The following is a 20,770-nucleotide window of genomic DNA, read 5'->3' on the forward strand; positions in this document are numbered from 1 at the left end:
TACTCAGACCCAAAAAAGAAGGCTGACTGCTAGGGAGCTCCATGCAGCTAAGCCCCACTGGATAAGTGTAACACAAAAAAAGAATTTCAGAAAATAGGTTAATTCTATGTAATCGGGACAAGAGAGGCTCCAAAGAACACATACTGTCCTCTGTTTATTAGAGACCGTACTGAGAGCCTGCTTAACTGATACATCTTTCATAAATTAAGGCTGAATATGCGATGAACTATTGTTCATCTGGCCGGCAGACGTTGTGATTTTTAAAATAGTAGTTACTGATAAGATATATTTATGTTTAATGTGAGTTAATCCTGTAAACTGAAATATACTTACGTTAGTATTATTGTAAAAAAAAACACGACTAAATAGGCACGGAAAATGTCTATACTCAGAATTCAGTATATACCAGTTAAAAAAAAAAAAAAGTCTGTTGTTCTAATGGCTACTTATGCGGAGAGGCTACTTTGACTCTTTTGAGTTAGGCAATTGCTATGATACGATTAAGACCTTTTAGTTTTTTTGAATAATGATACATGGGTAATTACTTAAAAGTTCCCATAGGCCATATAATTTATATAGCACATACAATTTACGTAATACTATCTGGGTTACCTAAGAGAATGGGCCTTGGTTATAGTGGTGCCGGTTAATCGGGGCTAATATTTCACTGGAGCTCCTTCCTCTTGAATGTGCTACAAACAGTTACTCATGAGTAAAGCATTTGTGTTGTAGATCACTTCCTTGTTTTCCCACAAACTGTGTTTGACTTTTATTGATGTTCATTAGAAAACACAATTTTACAGGACACTATTATTTTGAATTGTAACAGGTGGTTGGCAAAAGTAATGGAAATTTTGGGTATAACTATAATTTCACCCTATATCACATCCTGTAAAAATGGTAATGTCAGTCAGATTTGAATATTAACTTTGATCTGAAATCTTGTAACATCATAAAGTTTTGGATGGTTTAGAACAAAAGCAGTATACACTGAATCATGGTTTACTTTAAGTTATTACACAGAGCATTGATGCTTACATGCTGTTCATTTCCGGCCCATGGAAAGTATTGAATGTTTTAAGAACTGCACAGAAAAAAACAGGTGAAAAGAAATAATATGGTGAACTGTGAACAGTGTGCATGAGTCCACCCCTTCTATGCTATGGTGGATCCCTTTACTGAGCTGTATAACTGCTTCAACTTGCCAAGGTACGTATGCTGTCACTCCCTGCCTGTGTTGTTCCCAGGGCTTGAAGTGGGACAATACACTATACCAGCACTTCCTTGTTTCTGCTTTGTGAACTGGAGTGTAGCAGCACATCATGGTCTGATCTCCAAGGTGAAACCATAGTTCTCTGCACTGTTGCATGTATTTCACCACTGACCCGTTGTTCCTCAATCCATGTAGAACAATTTGTGTTTGTATGTATTTTATACCGCATTGCTGCAAGAAGTAAGAAGAAGCTGAAAGAATAGGGAGTAGTGCATGTACCCAAGTATGCAACCATGTCTTTGAGCTTTGCTGAACTTTCTTCCTTCCACTTTGCTTCTGTTAGCTGCTTCCATTTACATAAAGGGACATATGCTGTGTTAAGCCTGGTCAGTGGTGCGGTTGTGTAGGTGACATTCATTTGCATGAACTGCAAGCCCCATTCCTCTGTGCTGATAAAGAAAAAGGACGTGGTGCCCAAGAATATCTCATTTGCTACACCATTAATTACTGACAAATATTGACAATTAAAAAAAAAAAACATGGGTTGACTAATTTTCTATAAGGTAACCAAATTTTCAATTAAATTGATCAAAGTGTTTTTTATATTTTGCGGTATTTAGTTTTTCTCTTATGGGGTTGGAGGGGGTTTACCTTTAAATATTGATATAGCAGATATATTCTTAATAGATACCTACAACCCCAGATGTATCCCCCTGGCAAATTTCAGCTTTTTAATTAAACAGCATACTCAGGTCGGCCCTTTTGATTCACAGGTTTATGATTCATGTATTTGCCTATTTACAGGTTTGTTATGAATAATTAAATGGAAATTATTTTGCAAGTTTTGAGACCTATTGCAGAAAAACTACAGAAGATTCTCGAGTAGCAACGCCTAAATGGACTGCAAATCCCAGCAACCCCAGGAGTACTGTGTCATTGGGCCACTTTGGCGGTTGCTGCAAGGGCTGCTGGGTGAAACAAGATGAGGGTGCTAACTTTAAAAGTGAGCCATAAGAAGCCACCAGGATCGCAATTGGTGATGTCTTTTTGTTTCAATACTTTACCGCACAATTGGATTATAGTTAATCGAATTACAGTCTTCTCCAGGTTTATGTTTTTGTCCTATGGCTGCTTATTCATGTGATTTCATCTGGCTTGGAAAGTGTCTTGGTGTGGAGAGTGCTCCCAGCTTCTACAAATCTTCACTGAAACTGGCATCACAATCGGAAAAACCTTTACATAATTTTCAGGAGGCTGTTCATAGGGGGGGGGTTGCACAGTGGTAGCGCTGCTGCCTCGCAGTTAGGAGACCCGGGTTCGCTTCCCGAGTCCTCCTTGCGTGGAGTTTGCATGTTCTCCCCGTGTCTGCGTGGGTTTCCTCTGGGCGCTCCGGTTTCCTCCCACAGTCCAAAGACATGCAGGTTAGGTGGATTGCCGATTCTAAATTGGCCCTAGTGTGTGCTTGGTGTGTGGGTGTGTTTGTGTGTGTCCTGCGGTGGGTTGGCACCCTGCCCAGGATTGTTTTCTGCCTTGTGCCCTATGTTGGCTGGGATTGGCTCCAGCAGACCCCTGTGACCCTGTGTTCGGATTCAGCGGGTTGGAAAATGGATGGATGGCTGTTCATAGAGGATTTCATTCCATAACTATACCACCATCAGCTGCATCAGTGAAACTAGACTGTGTTGTCAATGTTTATCGTTTTGTGCTTAGTGTTTTGTTGGGTTTCTTTTGTATCTGTAGTATTGATCATTTTAGTTGTTTACTACCACAAAAATACACATTTATTATAATGCGTTAAATTTTGTAAAATGCTATAGTTCACTAAACCACACATTATTGTCTTGGTTGGCAGCCTCACACATGTGATTTGCTTGTGCAGTGGTCATTCTGTCTCACATTTCTTGCATTTTGGTGCATCTTACTTAGTGCAGTAAACTTATAATGTACAGTAATCGTGGGCCCAAAACATATTTTGGGATTTTCATATTTGCAGGGGTCCCTGGCACCCCTAACCCCTGTGAATTGCAAGAGATAACTATATATTTTTATCTTACATCAGATTGCAGTTTTCTAAAATTAATAATGAGAGAGCCTCTGCCATCAGATGGTTTTGTTAGTTAGAAAAACCAACTAAAAGATCACAGTTCTACATTGTTTTAAAAAGATAATGTGAAGTACCAGTATTGTAGTAGTAGTAGTAGAGGCGTCAGGATTGTTGCTTTGTGTTTATCCTTTGATCTTTCCCTGACGCTAATAACAGGCCCCTTCATCTCCTCAGCCCTCTGCCTTAGCAATGGTTTTCTGCAGGGCTGCATGCCGAGTCCTCTTCTATTCACCTCCTACACCTATGACTGCACCCCTGCACACTCCAGCAATGGCATCATTAAATTTACGGATGGCACCACTGTAGAGGTAGTTCATTTCTGGGGGGAATGAGTCCACTTATAGATACAACAATCTGTTTCTTAACACGACCAAACCAAGGAGCTGATCATTGACTTTAGGAGGAAGAAAATGGATATTCAGCCCCTTTTCATTGGCGGGGACTATGCAGAGAGGGCCTCATACTTCTGGTTCCTGGGTGTGCACATAAAAGAGACTTGGCATGGAGCACGAACACCATAAAGCTGGTATAGTAGGCACAGCCGAGACTTCACTACCCAAATAACTTCACTCAAAAACTACTTGTGTCCTTCTATCGTTGCTCAATACAGAGCATATTGATTTGCTGAATCTGTGTATGGTTTGCCAGCTGCACAGTATTAGAGAGGAAAGCACTCCAGGGGGTCATCAGCACCACCCAGAAGATTATGCCTTCTCCAAACCCTGGAAGATCTTTATAGTTCACGTTAGCTTTAAAAATCCTGGAGTATGCTTAAAGAGCCATTCCATCCTGGTCATTTTCTGTTTGAACTGCTGCCCTTGGGCAGACATTTTAGGACAATAAAAACATGAACAAACATATTAAAAAAGTTTTTATTCAGAGGTCAAAACTGCTCTAAATGCTGAACATATTGTGAAATCTTAAATTCTGTAGTGAATGAATGCCAGCAGAGAATGTGAAAAATGTATGTGTGGCATGTTGGTATATTCTTATAGATTTTATAATTCCTTTTTGCTTTGCACTGACAGGTTGGCAAAAAAAAATTACATTATTTCCATTATTTACAGTTTCAAAATAACATAAAAAGGGCCCTAGGCAAAAGTGTAGGTACCCACCATGGGATGTACTTCGTAACACCCTCATTGGCAAGTCTCGCTACTTGTAAACAATAGTCAAATACATGTGTGCTCTGATGCCATTTAATACATGAGTTTAATGAGTTTAAGCAAATTATTTAATTTAAAAAATGCTTAAGCAGTAAGATCACTGCACACAAGTACTCTTATATTTTTTAATATCTCCTGATGTAGACTATTTATCACCTACTCATTTAGATAGATAGATAGATAGATAGATAGATAGATAGATAGATAGATAGATAGATAGATAGATAGATAGATAGATAGATAGATACTTTATTAATCCCAATGGGAAATTCACATTCTTCAGCAGCAGCATACTGATACAATAAATAATATTAAATTAAAGAATGATAATAATGCAGGTCAAAAACAGACAATAACTATGTATAATGTTAAATGTTAACATTTAACCCCCCGGGTGGAATTAAAGAGTCGCATAGTTTGGGGGAGGAACGATCTCCTCAATCTGTCAGTGAAGCAGGACAGTGACAGCAGTCTGTCGCTGAAGCTGCTCTTCTGTCTTGAGATGATACTGTTTAGTGGATGCAGTGGATTCTCCATAATTGATAGGAGCCTGCTGAGCGCCCGTCGCTCTGCCACAGATGTTAAACTGTCCAGCTCTATGCCAACAATAGAGCCTGCCTTCCTCACCAGTTTGTCCAGGCGTGAGGCGTCTTTCCTCTTAATTCTGCCTCCCCAGCACACCACCGCGTAGAAGAGGGCGCTCGCCACAACTGTCTGATAGAACATCTGCAGCATCTTATTGCAGATGTTGAAGGACGCCAGCCTTCTAAGGTAGTATAACCGGCTCTGTCCTTTCTTGCACAGAGCCATCAGTATTGGCAGTCCAGTCTAATTTATCATCCAGCTGCACTCCCAGATATTTATAGGTCTGCACCATCTGCTCATTTTTGAAATACTGTTGAAGTCACTCCTTGAACTGTATTAATAATAATAATAATAGCAGAAATAGAGAAGAAGGTTTTTCCGTGTATATACTGCATTTCTTCAAGTATAATATTTAATGTAAATACTGAACATCTGTTATAAGTAACATGCAAAACCTGAGGAGATCCCTGTGAGCCTAAACTGGAAGGATGTAACTTAACAAAACTTGTAGGAATAAATGGATTTTGGCAACTAAGAGATGCTTAATGACCACTTTTAATATCCGGCTATTAAACAATAGTTACACACTATCTGTCCACATGCACATGGGAGAACATGCATACTGTCCAGGCTAGCAATCAAACCTGAGCTTGTGGCACTGTACTCTTATTATAATAATTATTATTTTATTGATATAAAACCTTTTCAATGCTCAAAGTGCTTCATAAATAGTCAGAGGAATACAAAATGACTGTGCTGCAAAGTAAACAGACCAGACAGAGTCGCCTCACTTTAATTAGGACTAATATCCTGATTAAAACTATGTATATACGTGTAATGCTGGCTCAGCTGACTTCACATTGACTCCATACTACACATCTTCTTAATCTGGCACTGCAAAGGTATCGTCAACATACAAGTAATATATGTGCAAAGTAAAGTTAAACTGCTGAAATTCCTGCCTTCTTTGGCGTATAAAGATAACACTGATATTCGGTGTAAATACTGACTGAATTTAGATAGATAGATAGATAGATAGATAGATAGATAGATAGATAGATAGATAGATAGATAGATAGATAGATAGATAGATAGATAGATAGATAGATAGATACTTTATTAATCCCAATGGGAAATTCACATTCTTCAGCAGCAGCATACTGATACAATAAATAATATTAAATTAAAGAATGATAATAATGCAGGTCAAAAACAGACAATAACTTTGTATAATGTTAAATATTAACGTTTACCCCCCCGGGTGGAATTAAAGAGTCGCATAGTTTGGGGGAGGAACGATCTCCTCAGTCTGTCAGTGGAGCAGGACAGTGACAGCAGTCTGTCGCTGAAGCTGCTCTTCTATCTGGAGATGATACTATTAAGTGGATGCAGTGGATTCTCCATAATTGATAGGAGCCTGCTGAGCGCCCTTCGCTCTGCCACAGATGTTAAACTGTCCAGCTCCGTGCCAACAATAGAGCCTGCCTTCCTCACCAGTTTGTCCAGGCGTGAGGCGTCTTTCCTCTTAATGCTGCCTCCCCAGCACACCACTGCGTAGAAGAGGGCGCAAATTTGAAGCGTAGGGGTGACTATTCGATCATGACAACTCCTCCATGACTCTAATTTTCAAACTGTTTAGCTGTATTTTCCAAAGTAATGTGTGGTATGTTTTAATTGAAGCCCCTTTTCATTGATGTTTATGAAAAGTTGCCTGCCATTTGCTGACAACAGGCTGTCTGTGAATGACAACGGCCAATGAAGTCCACAGAGTAAGTCGTTGACAAGTGACGAGGCTTTGGTATTCATTCTCAGTTGTAGAAGGGAAAGCTGACTGATGTAATAAATGACCAATGAAATCTACAGACTTAGAGGCCAGCAGTGAGAGCTATGTGCATGAATCAGTGTTTGCTCCAACCAAATTTATGACTGTGCGGTTTGAAAATTTTTTTAATACACTGCCAACTTCATGATTGCATGTACATTATGCACAAAAAAAAATTTTAATAACAAAAAAGTTTTGTTTTTATCTTCTCATTTTTGTTTAGTTCTAGTTTTCAGACATATTGTTGTTTTTAGTTTTAATTAACAGACTGATTTTTTTGTTGATGAATTATTTCATTTTAGTTTTAGTTAACAAGAGTAACACTGGGGGACTGCAAGGCCACGCCAAAACCTTCAGCTTGTGCCTCTTCAGGTAGTTTATTGTGGATTTTGAGGTGTGTTTTGGATCAGTATGCTTTTGCTGAAGCCATCCTCTTTCCATCTTCAGACAGTGTGATGTTTGTTTCCAGAATTTTTAATTAATATTTAATGAAACGCCATTCTTCCCTCTACCAGTGAAATGTACCCCATGCCACTGACTGCAGCACAAGCCCAAAGTCTGATCAATCCACCCCGACCCCCTGCTTAACAGTTGGTGAGGTGTTCTTTCATGGAATTCTGTGCCCTTTTTTCTCCAAACATACTTTTGCACCTTGTGGCCAAAAGGTTCTGTTTCCACTTCATCAGTCCACAGGACTTGTTTCCAGAATGCATTGCACTTGTTTAGATGTTCATTTGCAAACTTCTGACTTTGAATTTTGATGTTGTGGAAGTAGGAAAGGATTTCTTGTGATGACTCCTCCATGAAGGTCATATTTGTGCAGGAGAAAAGTGCACCACATCTCCAGAGTCTGCTAAATCTTCTTGAAGGTCTTTTGTAGTCAAACAGAGGGTTTGCTTTGCCTTTCTAACAATGCTAAGAGCAGTCCTCTTTGAAAGTTGTCTTGGTCTTAAAAACCTCAACTTGACCAACATTGTTCCCATTGACTGCCATTTCTTAATTACATTACAAACTGAGGAAATGGCTACCTGAAAACACATCACTATCTGTTTTAGCTTCCTTCTGCTTTGTGGATATCAATTATTTTATTTTTCAGAGTGCTTGGCAACTGCTTAGAGGAGCCCATGGCTGCTGATTGTTGGGACAAACTTTGATGAGTCAGAGAATTTATACAACTTTGCAATTTTCATCACCTGAGGTTTCCTAATGAGGACTGTGAACAAGCCATAGCCCTAATGAGCTAACTAAGGTCTGAGACCTTGGTAGAAGTTATCTGAGACCTCCGATCTCTTGGAGTACCCAATATTTTGCATGGTGCTCCTTTCCTTCTTTCACTCTACAATTGTATAAAACAAAAATAATATACTAATCTTGCTTAAAATTCTGCTTTAACTTTATGTCTTTTAGAGATCAGTTAATCTTCTACTCACTTAACTATTAACAATAACAGACATTTTATCCAGGGGTGCCAAAACATTTTCATGCCACTGTATTAAAAAATAGTGCATAAATTCTTAACAACTTATCACAAAGGAAAACAGAAGACAAAATACAATATTGGTGCCTTCCTAAACATGTAGCCTCTCTGTATCAGCCCAAACCTGTTCAATTCTCATCTTGTATGCATATCTGTCTCTCTTATGAATTTGTCCTTTTCGTCAACCGGTGGACTGTCAGAGGCAAAGTCAAGCTAATGTCCACCCCACAGGCATCACTCTGATTCTGGTTTGAGGGGCTTTAAACCCACTCCTATGGTCAATTTGAGCTAGACCCTAAATTGACTCCTGGGGTATAGTAGCCCTTTTCTGACTACATATTCACCAGGTTATAGCCCACCCCGAGCCTTCAAGGGCACTTTAAGCACTAAGTCTCCAAGGTAAACGCTTTTCTTTTAAAAAATATAGCATTGCCCCGTTTTTCCCCTTGAGACCCTGTACCCTCTCTGAAAATTCCTTGACACTTCCATGTCAACAGTCTCTCATTTAAGATGGCACCTTGTCCCTACCTTTGCTTGGTAGCTTTTGTATTTCAGTGCTCGTCTTATCACCTCTCTCTGTCTCTAAGTAAAGGGTCACTTATTATTAGTGCTTGACCAGCTCTCTAGCACCATAAGGAAAATACTGGGAGTTTTTTTCCCTCAGGGTTCAACTCACTCTCTCTGTCATGCACTTAAGCCGTTGCCCATTGACCTTTCGGGGGAACTGTCTGCCAACATGAGGAGCTCCCATCTGTGTAAGATCTCTGTTTTATGAAAGTTTCCTATGGAACTAACCCTGTGCTACTTTGGTGGTGGTCTCCAGAATCCTCTTATATGGCAAAACTGTGACACAAAGGAAAGGGGGAGATTACAGATCAGAATAACGACATCAGGGGCTCCTGTGATGATAACCGAAGGGCGCAGAAATGACTACGTGGTAAAACTGTCACAATAGAAACTCCAATTATAATTTTAAAATCTTATTAAATAACCTCTGGGTTTTTAATACACTTTTGAAGAACACTACAATACAACAATTTTATTTGGCTACATGTTGCATGGTGGAACATACTATATAATTAAACATTTCACTGTACTCTGCATCTGTGACAGTTCTACAACTTACAGAATATTATTCTGGTTTCATTTCAGATATTTGTCAAATGCGGTGATGTTGCCTCCTATTGATAGACAATGAGAAATTAGGAGTTAATATAACAAGGAGGGCTGCAGAATGAATAAATACAAGGAGTGCCCACTATACAACATTGACCTGTGACAATGTCTTGCTATGCAACTTTTTTCCCCTCTTGAAACACATTGCTTAAAAAATGATTGACATGTCTCGAAAAGACATGTTTTGCATGTGACTATTACAATTTTGAAAAATTCTACACTACAGTATTTGTGAAGATAAAATGTTAATGATAAAAAGGAAAGATGTGAAAGGGGCTGTGTATTACGTACTTTACATGAAAATAAACAATAGTAATGAAAAAAGACTGAACCAACCAGTCACACACAACCAATACTGAATGAGTGTAAGAATTTACATTTGGTTTCCCTAAGTTGGTTTGACATTGTTTCAAACTTCTTCGGATGAAGTTCACTAAGAAGTGTTGTGTTTTTAAGAAAAAGAGAATGGAAATTCCTATAATGCTGGTCATTAGTCTTTATCCTGCTGTTCATTCTTATTTAAGTACAACATATCTCAAAGCCTCTGTAGAAAGCAAGCAACATCATTTCATCATTTCATTGATTACTTATTTACTGGTTCATTGTACTTAATTGTCTTTTAATTTTTAGGTTATAAAGTCCTAATAAGGGGAAAATTGGTGACGCTCAGTTCACCTTAACAATACTTTTCTGTATTTCTCTTTCTCTCTCGATGTTGCCCAGCTATTCGCTAGTTCACTAAAAGTCTGCATTTTTTGGCTCATATTGGAGTTGCATATAGGACTGGGCAATATGTTCTTAAATTGATATCGCAGCTATTTTGACTACAAGTGTGATATGCAATATATCTCAAGGCACAAACTTGGTATGTTTTCTCACAATAAAAATATGACATATTAGCAAAGGAAATAGTTTTCCCCAAAATTAATTAATTTCACTAATAGCTGTGCCTCATACAAACAGTTCAAATAACATGTTCTTTCCAACCATTTTTGTTTTGGATCTCCTTTGCTTATATTTGAGTCTCCATTGTACATACTGCATCACTAGACTATAAAGAAATGACTGTGGTGTGCAGTTTTCATGAGTTGTTTATGCGCACATTTATTTTGTGTAGCCCATGAGCTACAATACATTTTTTTCCCTTGAGATGACTAAACACCGGCACTCTGGAGCTGCCATGACTGTGGCATGAAAAGCATTTCAGCCTATACAGATTTTATTTTATTGCTTCATTTTAAGCTACTCAATAAACCTGCCTTCCAAAACTGTAAATCCACTTCATATGAAAATAGATACTGGTAACCTGACTTGAAAAACTCACCACAAACCTAAAAACACACAGAAATTGTGTTCAAGAAATTATTCATCCTTCCATTTTATGAAACATCTTTCAAGCATCATGTGGTGAACACTTTTTGGCTTCTTGTCAAGCTAACATTAATGCACAGGGTGGAAGAGGTCATGCAAACCTCACACAAAATACACTTCAGGCAAATGTTTGATTGGGGTTCAAGGCACCAGTAATGGCTAAATCAGTGTGCCTCCCAAACATGGCCACGTTTTGAACAAACAAAACACCACACCTTCAGACTTCATGAACAAACTTAATTATCTGACTGTGCCAAGACTTCAGACTGATGAGCTGTTTTGATACCTGTCCCTAAAGTGCTAGCTCTTAATTCCATTAGCATATACGAAAATGTCTAGCTGTGTACAAAAAGAATTTAGTAGCCTACATTTTAAATTGGGCTGCTCTGCTTCTTACAAGTATATGTACCAAATTATATGTGATGTGGTAAGAAACAAATGAACACAATTTTGATTATATTTGTATAGATTAAAAATTGTTACTCAAAAGGTCTGCATTAAGACTCTAGGTGATCATCACTCTTTTTGTTTTTTTGTTAGCTTTTTATGTGACCCGTAAACTTGAAATACAATTCTCATAAAACATTTGAGGGTCACAGAAAGCACAATATGGGCATTCCCTGTGTCAAGTGAATAATTAAAACTCGGAAATGATGATTCCTGGCCACAGTGGCTTTTTGCAGAACATTTCAAGCAAAGTCAAAAGGACTCCCCACTAACGTAGACACATTTTCATGTGAGCACACAAACAACAGTTGCGCAAAACAGAGGCCTGGAGTGACATTGGCCATTTATTTATATTTATAGCACTTACTGATTTCAAGTATTATAAACCCTGCAATAAACACCTTTTTATTATTTGTTTTAATCAGAAGCGGTTTAATTTGGGTGGATATTTTATTTAGGTAGTGATCCTTAATCAATGAAAGTTTTTGTTAAATGTGATCTATCCATTAATTTCTTACCTTGTTAAAAGATCTGTAGACTAACATTTTAGAGCAGGCATTGGCATCACCCGGGCTTTTCCACAAGCACGCATGATTCATCAAAAGGGGCAAATGAAGGAGTGAAGTGGGAAGTTAGCTGAAAATGTGAAAACCGAGTAGTTGTGAAATGCATTTTATAGTTATAATGGCCTACGACTTGGTCTAATTTTGAAGGTTAGAAGATCAAAGATATTTATGGGTCCAACATTTCAAGAAGATGTGAGAACAGAGAAAGAAATTAAAATTGAAGCAGAAACAACAGGGTGTCCTTGTTATAAGTAATAATAATTATTTGCATTTATATAGCGCTTTTCTCACTACTCAAAGCGCTCAGCAATTGCAGGTTAAGGGCCCAACAGAGCAGAGACCCTATTGGTATTTACAGGATTCGAACCGACAACTTTCCTATTGCCAGTGCAGATCCCTAGCCTCAGGGATCCGACTAAGTGAAAATATGAAATTGATAATCAACAAAACAGAGTCTGACCTACAAAGACACTTAAAACATTGACAGCACTAAAAAAGCACTGTAACTTAAATACACTCATTGTATCTTAACTGTAGTGTCTACACCAGCAGCACTTAATCCAAGTCAAGAAATTAGCCCTGTATTATTGAATACCAGCTCGTTTTTATTGTCACCATATGTACTCATGCTTATTTATTTATATAATCTCAGTTTAGAGATTACAGTTCATCTAAAATACGATTCTTTTGAATGTAGGATCAAAAAAATCACAAATATATTGTGAAAACGTAACGTTCACACAGGCAGCATGTGGGTGTGAATTTAAACCCAGGTGTCCGGTGACCACTGTGCCCACGTGCCGAATTGACTTATCCATCTGCTATTCCATTCCAGACTCACAGTGAGCTGCACTCTAGTCCAGCAGCAACCCTAGATGGGATGCCAGTCCATCACAAAACATCTCTACACATACAGTATATCCATTCCCACTGTCAAAGTTCAGCCTTGGCTCCTTTTGGACTTTTTTTTTCATAATATACTGTATGTTTTCTTATTTTCCAGCTTGACTGTTGAAACAAGTGCGTCATCCCAATTATCGTTTATTGCTCCGATGTTGCCACTAATGGAGAAAGCAATGTGGTGCTCGGACATTGTCTTGTGTTCCGTACAGAGCTCCGGCTGTGGACTTTGAATTGTTCTGCCATTTTGAAATCGGGTTTTGGTTTTCAGTGTGTGACATAGTGCTTTTGATTTTTTTGGTTTCTGTATTTTGGGTTTAAGGGTTTGGAATTAATTTAGTTTTAACACTTTAGTGTTACAAATTTGAGAATTCTTTTCTAGTTTCAGTTTGCATTTGGCCCTTAACACTAGAATTACCAGAGCCTACGAAAAAACTCGTAAATCCGTCCCACCTTAAATCGCGTCTTAAATCCGTTTGCACCTCTCCGCCAGAGGCCTTTGTCATTTAAATGTGCTGATAAACACAAGCTACTAGCAGCCAGCTATTCCATCCCCCCACCGACTTAGAATGAACTTCTCCTAGCTCAAGCCTTGCCTTGATTTGATTACCTGGGATTGAAGTGGAGTTTTACAGTGGAAATAATTCTAGCGTTATTTGGAATACACGCATTTCATGTGTGTTCCATTTCTATAGTTGGCTGTGCAAACACATTTTTAAAACAGAAACGTTTTTCATATTCTAATAGTAAATGACAAAATGTAGGCATAAACTATATAACGTATGAAGCCTGAAGTCCATATATCAAAGAAACACTTTCACAAAAGGTACAAATAAGAGAACACGTGCGCCTTCATTCAAAAAAAAAAAAAAAAAAAAAAGCCGCGTTAGCATGCCACATTGACACTCTTACTACAACCGCCGCAGTGGCGTAGTGTTATCAGCGCCTGACTGGGAGTCAGAGGGTGGTGAGTTTGATTCCGCACGGCTCCACTTCGAGAAATTAACTGCTCTTATTCTTACAATTTTAGAATAACAACATAAATTTGATTTCAGTCTGTAACAGGCGGTGTAACTTATGATACTGGTAAAGGTTAGCTTTTTTTTTTTTTTTAATTCACTTTTCATTCTCGCAGTCGCATTCAGAATCAATCCATACAACCCCATCTGACACAGCTGGTTTCACATAAATAAAAGTGCACTTTTATTCAAGACTATAACCGAAGAATAAAGAAAGCAAGTTACAGTTGGTGGTTGATACGACAGCTTGCGTGGTGCAATGTTAAGAACTGCTGATTTCCGATCCGTGCTATATAAAATCATCACATTCAAATATTAACAGTTCCCACACACCCAAGGTCCGCCATTCCTACATTTACGACATGTGTACTTGTTGCAGTGTACACACCTCTCTGTGCTATGGTTCCTATTACAGTGAATGAGCACCTGACACTGTACTTTCTTCCCTGGGGGAAGCTGAGGTCTTAGAACGGAAGTTTGTTGACGCTGTATCATCTTTTCTTTTTCCATCGCCTTTTCCTGTAAGAAGCGACGACGAAGTTCCTCTGCAAGGTGAGCCATGAACACTCTTCTTTCCTCAGCGGACCCCGTGCATGCCTTATACAGTACGTGTGCGTTCATCGCTGCTAGGTCAAGGATGTTGTACAACACAGCAACCGGCCACCTGCGTGTTCCTGTGCGCACTGAACAAGCACGCGCCTCCTGGTTCATGATGTCAACGCCACGCTGGGGAAAAAAGAAAGACAAATATATGTGACATTTTGAAGAAATCATTTTATCACCAGAAGAGCACCAGAATACTTCGTCACACTAATATTTTTTTCATTAGCATACCTTCATGTGGTTGTAGTCTGTGACCGTGTTTGTTTGTTTTTTTTTATCTTGCCCAATCTCCACATCATGGTGCATTGTGCTGAGAATGCAGATAGACTTCATCTTTTTGGGCACATACACTGTCAGCATGGCACTGGGAGATCTAAACACCAGCGTGGAGAATTGTTCGTGTACTGAACTGACTTTAGCTGCAGGTGGAAGTTCTCGTCGCACTTTATTCATGGTGCCAAGCAGAGTTGTATTGCGGTGCAGCAGTCTATTAGCCAGCGAAAGTGACGTGAAGAAGTTGTCTGTTGTTACGGTTCTGCCTTTGTCCAGAAATGGCTCCATAAGCTTTATGACCACAGACTCGGAAAGTCTTTCTCCCGTGGGACGACTGGGATCTTTTCCTAAATAAGGAGTGGCATTGCACATGTACTTTGTCTCCAAATCTGCCGCAATCCAAAAAGGCAGAACCGTAACAACAGACAACTTCTTCACGTCACTTTCGCTGGCTAATAGACTGCTGCACCGCAATACAACTCTGCTTGGCACCATGAATAAAGTGCGACGGGAACTTCCACCTGCAGCTAAAGTCAGTTCAGTACACGAACAATTCTCCACGCTGGTGTTTAGATCTCCCAGTGCCATGCTGACAGTGTATGTGCCCAAAAAGATGAAGTCTGTCTGCATTCTCAGCACAATGCACCATGATGTGGAGATTGGGCAAGATAAAAAAAAACAAACAAACACGGTCACAGACTACAACCACATGAAGGTATGCTAATGAAAAAAATATTAGTGTGACGAAGTATTCTGGTGCTCTTCTGGTGATAAAATGATTTCTTCAAAATGTCACATATATTTGTCTTTCTTTTTTCCCCAGCGTGGCGTTGACATCATGAACCAGGAGGCGCGTGCTTGTTCAGTGCGCACAGGAACACGCAGGTGGCCGGTTGCTGTGTTGTACAACATCCTTGACCTAGCAGCGATGAACGCACACGTACTGTATAAGGCATGCACGGGGTCCGCTGAGGAAAGAAGAGTGTTCATGGCTCACCTTGCAGAGGAACTTCGTCGTCGCTTCTTACAGGAAAAGGCGATGGAAAAAGAAAAGATGATACAGCGTCAACAAACTTCCGTTCTAAGACCTCAGCTTCCCCCAGGGAAGAAAGTACAGTGTCAGGTGCTCATTCACTGTAATAGGAACCATAGCACAGAGAGGTGTGTACACTGCAACAAGTACACATGTCGTAAATGTAGGAATGGCGGACCTTGGGTGTGTGGGAACTGTTAATATTTGAATGTGATGATTTTATATAGCACGGATCGGAAATCAGCAGTTCTTAACATTGCACCACGCAAGCTGTCGTATCAACCACCAACTGTAACTTGCTTTCTTTATTCTTCGGTTATAGTCTTGAATAAAAGTGCACTTTTATTTATGTGAAACCAGCTGTGTCAGATGGGGTTGTATGGATTGATTCTGAATGCGACTGCGAGAATGAAAAGTGAATTAAAAAAAAAAAAAAAGCTAACCTTTACCAGTATCATAAGTTACACCGCCTGTTACAGACTGAAATCAAATTTATGTTGTTATTCTAAAATTGTAAGAATAAGAGCAGTTAATTTCTCGAAGTGGAGCCGTGCGGAATCGAACTCGCCACCCTCCGATCCCCAGTCAGGAGCTGATAACACTACGCCACTGCAGCGGTTGTAGTAAGAGTGTCAATGTGGCATGCTAACGCGGCTTTTTTTTTTTTTTTTTTTTTTGAATGAAGGCGCACGTGTTCTTTTATTTGTACCTTTTGTGAAAGTGTTTCTTTGATATATGGACTTCAGGCTTCATACGTTATATAGTTTATGCCTACATTTTGTCATTTACTATTAGAATATGAAAAACGTTTCTGTTTTAAAAATGTGTTTGCACAGCCAACTATAGAAATGGAACACACATGAAATGCGTGTATTCCAAATAACGCTAGAATTATTTCCACTGTAAAACTCCACTTCAATCCCAGGTAATCAAATCAAGGCAAGGCTTGAGCTAGGAGAGAAGTTCATTCTAAGTCGGTGGGGGGATGGAATAGCTGGCTGCTAGTAGCTTGTGTTTATCAGCACATTTAAATGACAAAGGACTCTGGCGGAGAGGTGCAAACGGATTTAAGACGCGATTTAAGGTGGGACGGATTTACGAGTTTTTTCGTAGGCTCTGGTAATTCTAGTGTTAAGTACTTATTCATATATTTATTATAGCAAGCCCTCGATTCTCGAAAGAATCACAAATCCAAGAATGGCAATCACTTTCTGTTCCCTCCGATATTTGGAGGGATGAAATATCATGGAGGGTGGGCGTCCTGGGAAAGTTCATTTCAACGCACTTCTTTTATTGTTTTTATTCATGCCGTCTCTTTTTTGTTTTTCTACGGCTGTGTCGTCGTATATGCAGTGGTGTGGGCGGTTGCGTTCGGGCAGCTGTACAACCTGGCGTGCACGCTTTACCTCAGGTTTAGTTCACAGGTCGTAGCCATGGTAAAGTTTCCATTTAATTAAATAAACCTATTTGTACTAAAGCGGTTTCTTTGTGTGGGTGCCTTCGTTCATTGTTTTTATCCATACGGGCTCGTTTACAGGTCGTAGCCATACGGGCTCGTGTTTGTATTACTAATCGTTGAGCTCCTTCCATTTGGAGCCGTGCCTCCTTTGCTTCTGGTGTGTCTGAAGCGCGTTGTAGGAGCCTCCGTGTATTGTTTTTATCTATGCAGTTTCGTCTTTCTTGTGTGGAGCCGTGACTTCTTTGCGTGTGGTGTTTTTGAGGCACGTTGTAGAAGCCTCCATTTATTGTTTTTATCTATGCGGTTTCGTCTTTGTTGTTCTGTCGTTAGGTTGACGTCGTTTACTGTTAGGAATCATAATTGAACATGCCACACAGACTGCTGGTACAGTGGATTAGAGCAAGTTTAGTTTACATGTTGTGTTGTTTGGGCGCCACCTACTGACTCTGGGAAGCCGCTACGTTTGACTCTGGGGCACCGCGGCGCAGTGCGCATGCGCTTCGGTGCGTCCGCCGTGCATAAATTAAACTGTTGTTTAGTAATATAGATTGCTTTCTTTCTCTTACACTTTTTATCGGGTACTGTGATATTTTGGGTACTGCGGTGAACTGGCTTACATCTCTTGTTTCAGATGCTATTTTAATGGTGGATGGGTTTTCATCAGACTGAGTGGAAAAAGCAGAAGGGGGACTGAAGAATTTTTTAAATGTGTAATGGTGAAAAAGGGAGCACAGTACAATATAAAACTAAATTGTGTGATCAACGTACTAACATGAGGATTGAATTTGTCCATGTCAATGCCCAGGAAAAGCATTGCATCATCCTAGCTGACTCAGCAAAAGAAATGCTTTAGTATGTACCAATATCTTAATGATGAATAGTTCTGAATGCTTCTCAAATGTCTTTTAGACAGGCTGCACTCATGGACAGTACAAGCTGGACCTGCTGTATTCAGATATGAATCACTTTAAAAATACAACCGTGGCACAATCCAAACAGGTCTGACATCATATTACAGCCGTCTACATGCCTGTCATTCAAGCCAGACATTTGTATGTATTTTATGTCTATTGATAATCGTCTTTTTTAATTTTTAAATTTCGGATCGTGTTGAAGCAAAGCTGTGGGGAGGCGGTGTGATTTCCCATTTGAAGTCTCAATCATGTCGAATCCTGTGGTATTGTTTCGTAAACTCGATTTTCCACAATATTCCACTAGAGGGGTGTGGATTAGGAGGAAATCTGACAATTACTTCCGGTACCAAAAATTCCAAAATGCTGGTACTGTACCATTTCAAAATTGGTGTTTTTCTGTACTTTTCCAGTACTGGTATACTGCCAATCCCGAATGCACAATGTTGGCATCAGCTCTGCGATATGTGAACCAGCGGTATGCCACTTTTTCACTGATTGCTGAACAGTATAAATATCCAACTCCAAAACTGAAGTATGTTTTTGTAATGAACACTGTATGTCTTCCCTCCAGCACATACACAGATAAAAGAATTATCAAAACTAATTGAAATGCGCGCAAGGATTTCCTGGTAGCTTCACCCAAGCATGCTTTATGTTGCCTAAACCAAGGTGAGACTGCCAGCCGTTCATGGGGCTACTTTTCTGTGCTCCATTATATCTGTGAATACATACAAATGGACTGAGCCTGTACTCGAGCGTACAGTAGTCTTGTAATTTCAAATTGAACTTGTGTAAGGCATTTATTAAAGTCCTTTTCCAGATTTTTTTTTTAATTAAAGCACTGTATTTTGTCTTAATTAATGGAACAGTCTGGCCCCAACGTGTTTGCAGCATTGCCGAATTTTTATAGTTCTTGTTCATTCCAAATTCATGGAAAGCAACCGTTAAGACAAACAGAATCCAAATTCAGGAACTTGGTTACAATGAAAAGATGTTCCTATTGAACTCCATCATGGTTGGTGCTGATCGGTCAGGCTGTTACAATGCAGTGCTTACAAAATTAAAAGAAAAAGGACACAAGAGCGAAAACTCACATCTACTTCTCCAAAGTGCGAGGGCAAATGTGAGAACGACAGCGCGAGTGTGAGTGTGAGTGCTCTGTCCAGGGTCCTGATGCAGCCAGTGTGACTTGAACAAACATATCCTCTAAAATCTCACACTATATACTTGAAAGGGTGACTGCTTTAATTACAAATGTGTTGTGTGAAGTCATCACTCTGACTTACTTATTCATTATTGTTAAAAGTAACGCCATGGAATTGACAGGCAAAAAACATGCGGTGGTCAATGTCAGGACAACAAAAGGACCCCCCCCCCCCTTTATTTACCTCAGGCCTTAGAACCATCTGTGTAAATAATCCGAGTGATCTCAATCTACGGCAAATGATCTTTTTGGAAACATTTATTCGTGTACTGTTTTCGGAATTTAGCCCCACCAGCAAATAAAAGTGAAAGACTGGCAGATTATAATGAGGGGCTACGGGGCAGAAACCCTGGTCATTGGGACCGTTCATGGTGTTGTGTAGTCACGCTGCCTTGTAGTCTTCGTTTCAAGTGTGTGTCTTTTTTTCCTCCTTTAATACGCAAATGAGATACGGCGGTGGGCTTGAGTCTAAAACGACGCAAAACACCGAACGCGAATATGCTACTTGTCTAGCCGCTGCTTTGCCAAGAGGCTGAAAAACCAGTAAAGAAAGGCGATATAAATCCGAAGCAAGAAAAACGCGAGGGCAAAACGCTCACCTGTCACTGATGTAGAGGTATCGAGCTCGCCTGGACGCGGTGTTCCAAAGAGGCAGTGGAGGCCGTGGATGCGAAACACATTTTTAGCCTTTATTCCTCCATGCCGACAGAGACCGTAGGGCTTACAGCGAAACCTTCGGTGCCAGCTGACAACAAGAACATCTGCATTAATTTTTTCCATTTCATACACTTTTGTTACAAGTGTCACCAATGTCGCGGATACACACAGCAATAAAAAAAAAATAATATAACAGGTCAAAAAGCGTATCTCGTCGTTCAAAACATTCCTTTTACCGTGTCGGCGGGACCACACTTGTTCGCCTCCGTTTAGCCATCCATCGCCTTTTCCGATCTGGCTGTTTTTATCCCAGCTGCCGCTGCGGCTGCTGAGATTGCGGTGTGCTGCTCTTGACGATGAAGAATACTTCCTGTCCTCGAGCCCGGAGAGCGTGTCGAAATAAGAGTCACCGGACCGCACACGAGAAACTCGTCTGGGTATTTTACCAACATTAACAGCATCGTGGCATGTATTGTCTATCATTGGTATTTGAATTATTACTGTTAAAAGAAAAATATGACAAACACGCACACACACAAGTTGTAAACGAATACATATACTATGTCTAGTTGGCCATTTATTTTTGTGATTGACTAAGTTTCGATTCTGTGTAATGCTTCAAATTAAAAAAACACATAAATAAAATAAAACACCACTTTAGAAATAATATGGGATGATGAGTGCACATGTTGGTAATTCAACTAATGTAACGTTTTAGGAAATGGCCTGTGGTGCGAGCTTACAAGGCCAGGAGGAGAGGGCACTGGAACGGAAAGAATGG

At 39.7% G+C, this 20,770-nt stretch overlaps 1 protein-coding gene across 1 annotated transcript in view; it reads right to left on the reverse strand.

The window, feature by feature from the left end:
• gpr19 (G protein-coupled receptor 19) overlaps positions 1-20,367 on the reverse strand; it is a 41,282-nt gene extending 20,915 nt beyond the window's left edge. Inside the window, exon 1 of the mRNA XM_051921507.1 lies at positions 19,932-20,367. The gene's annotated coding sequence lies outside the window, so the exon portion shown is untranslated. The remainder of the gene's footprint in view (positions 1-19,931) is intronic.
• Between the last annotated feature and the right edge of the window lie 403 nt (positions 20,368-20,770).

The sequence above is a fragment of the Erpetoichthys calabaricus genome, chromosome 18, assembly GCF_900747795.2.
Source record: "Erpetoichthys calabaricus chromosome 18, fErpCal1.3, whole genome shotgun sequence".
NCBI lineage: Eukaryota > Metazoa > Chordata > Cladistia > Polypteriformes > Polypteridae > Erpetoichthys > Erpetoichthys calabaricus.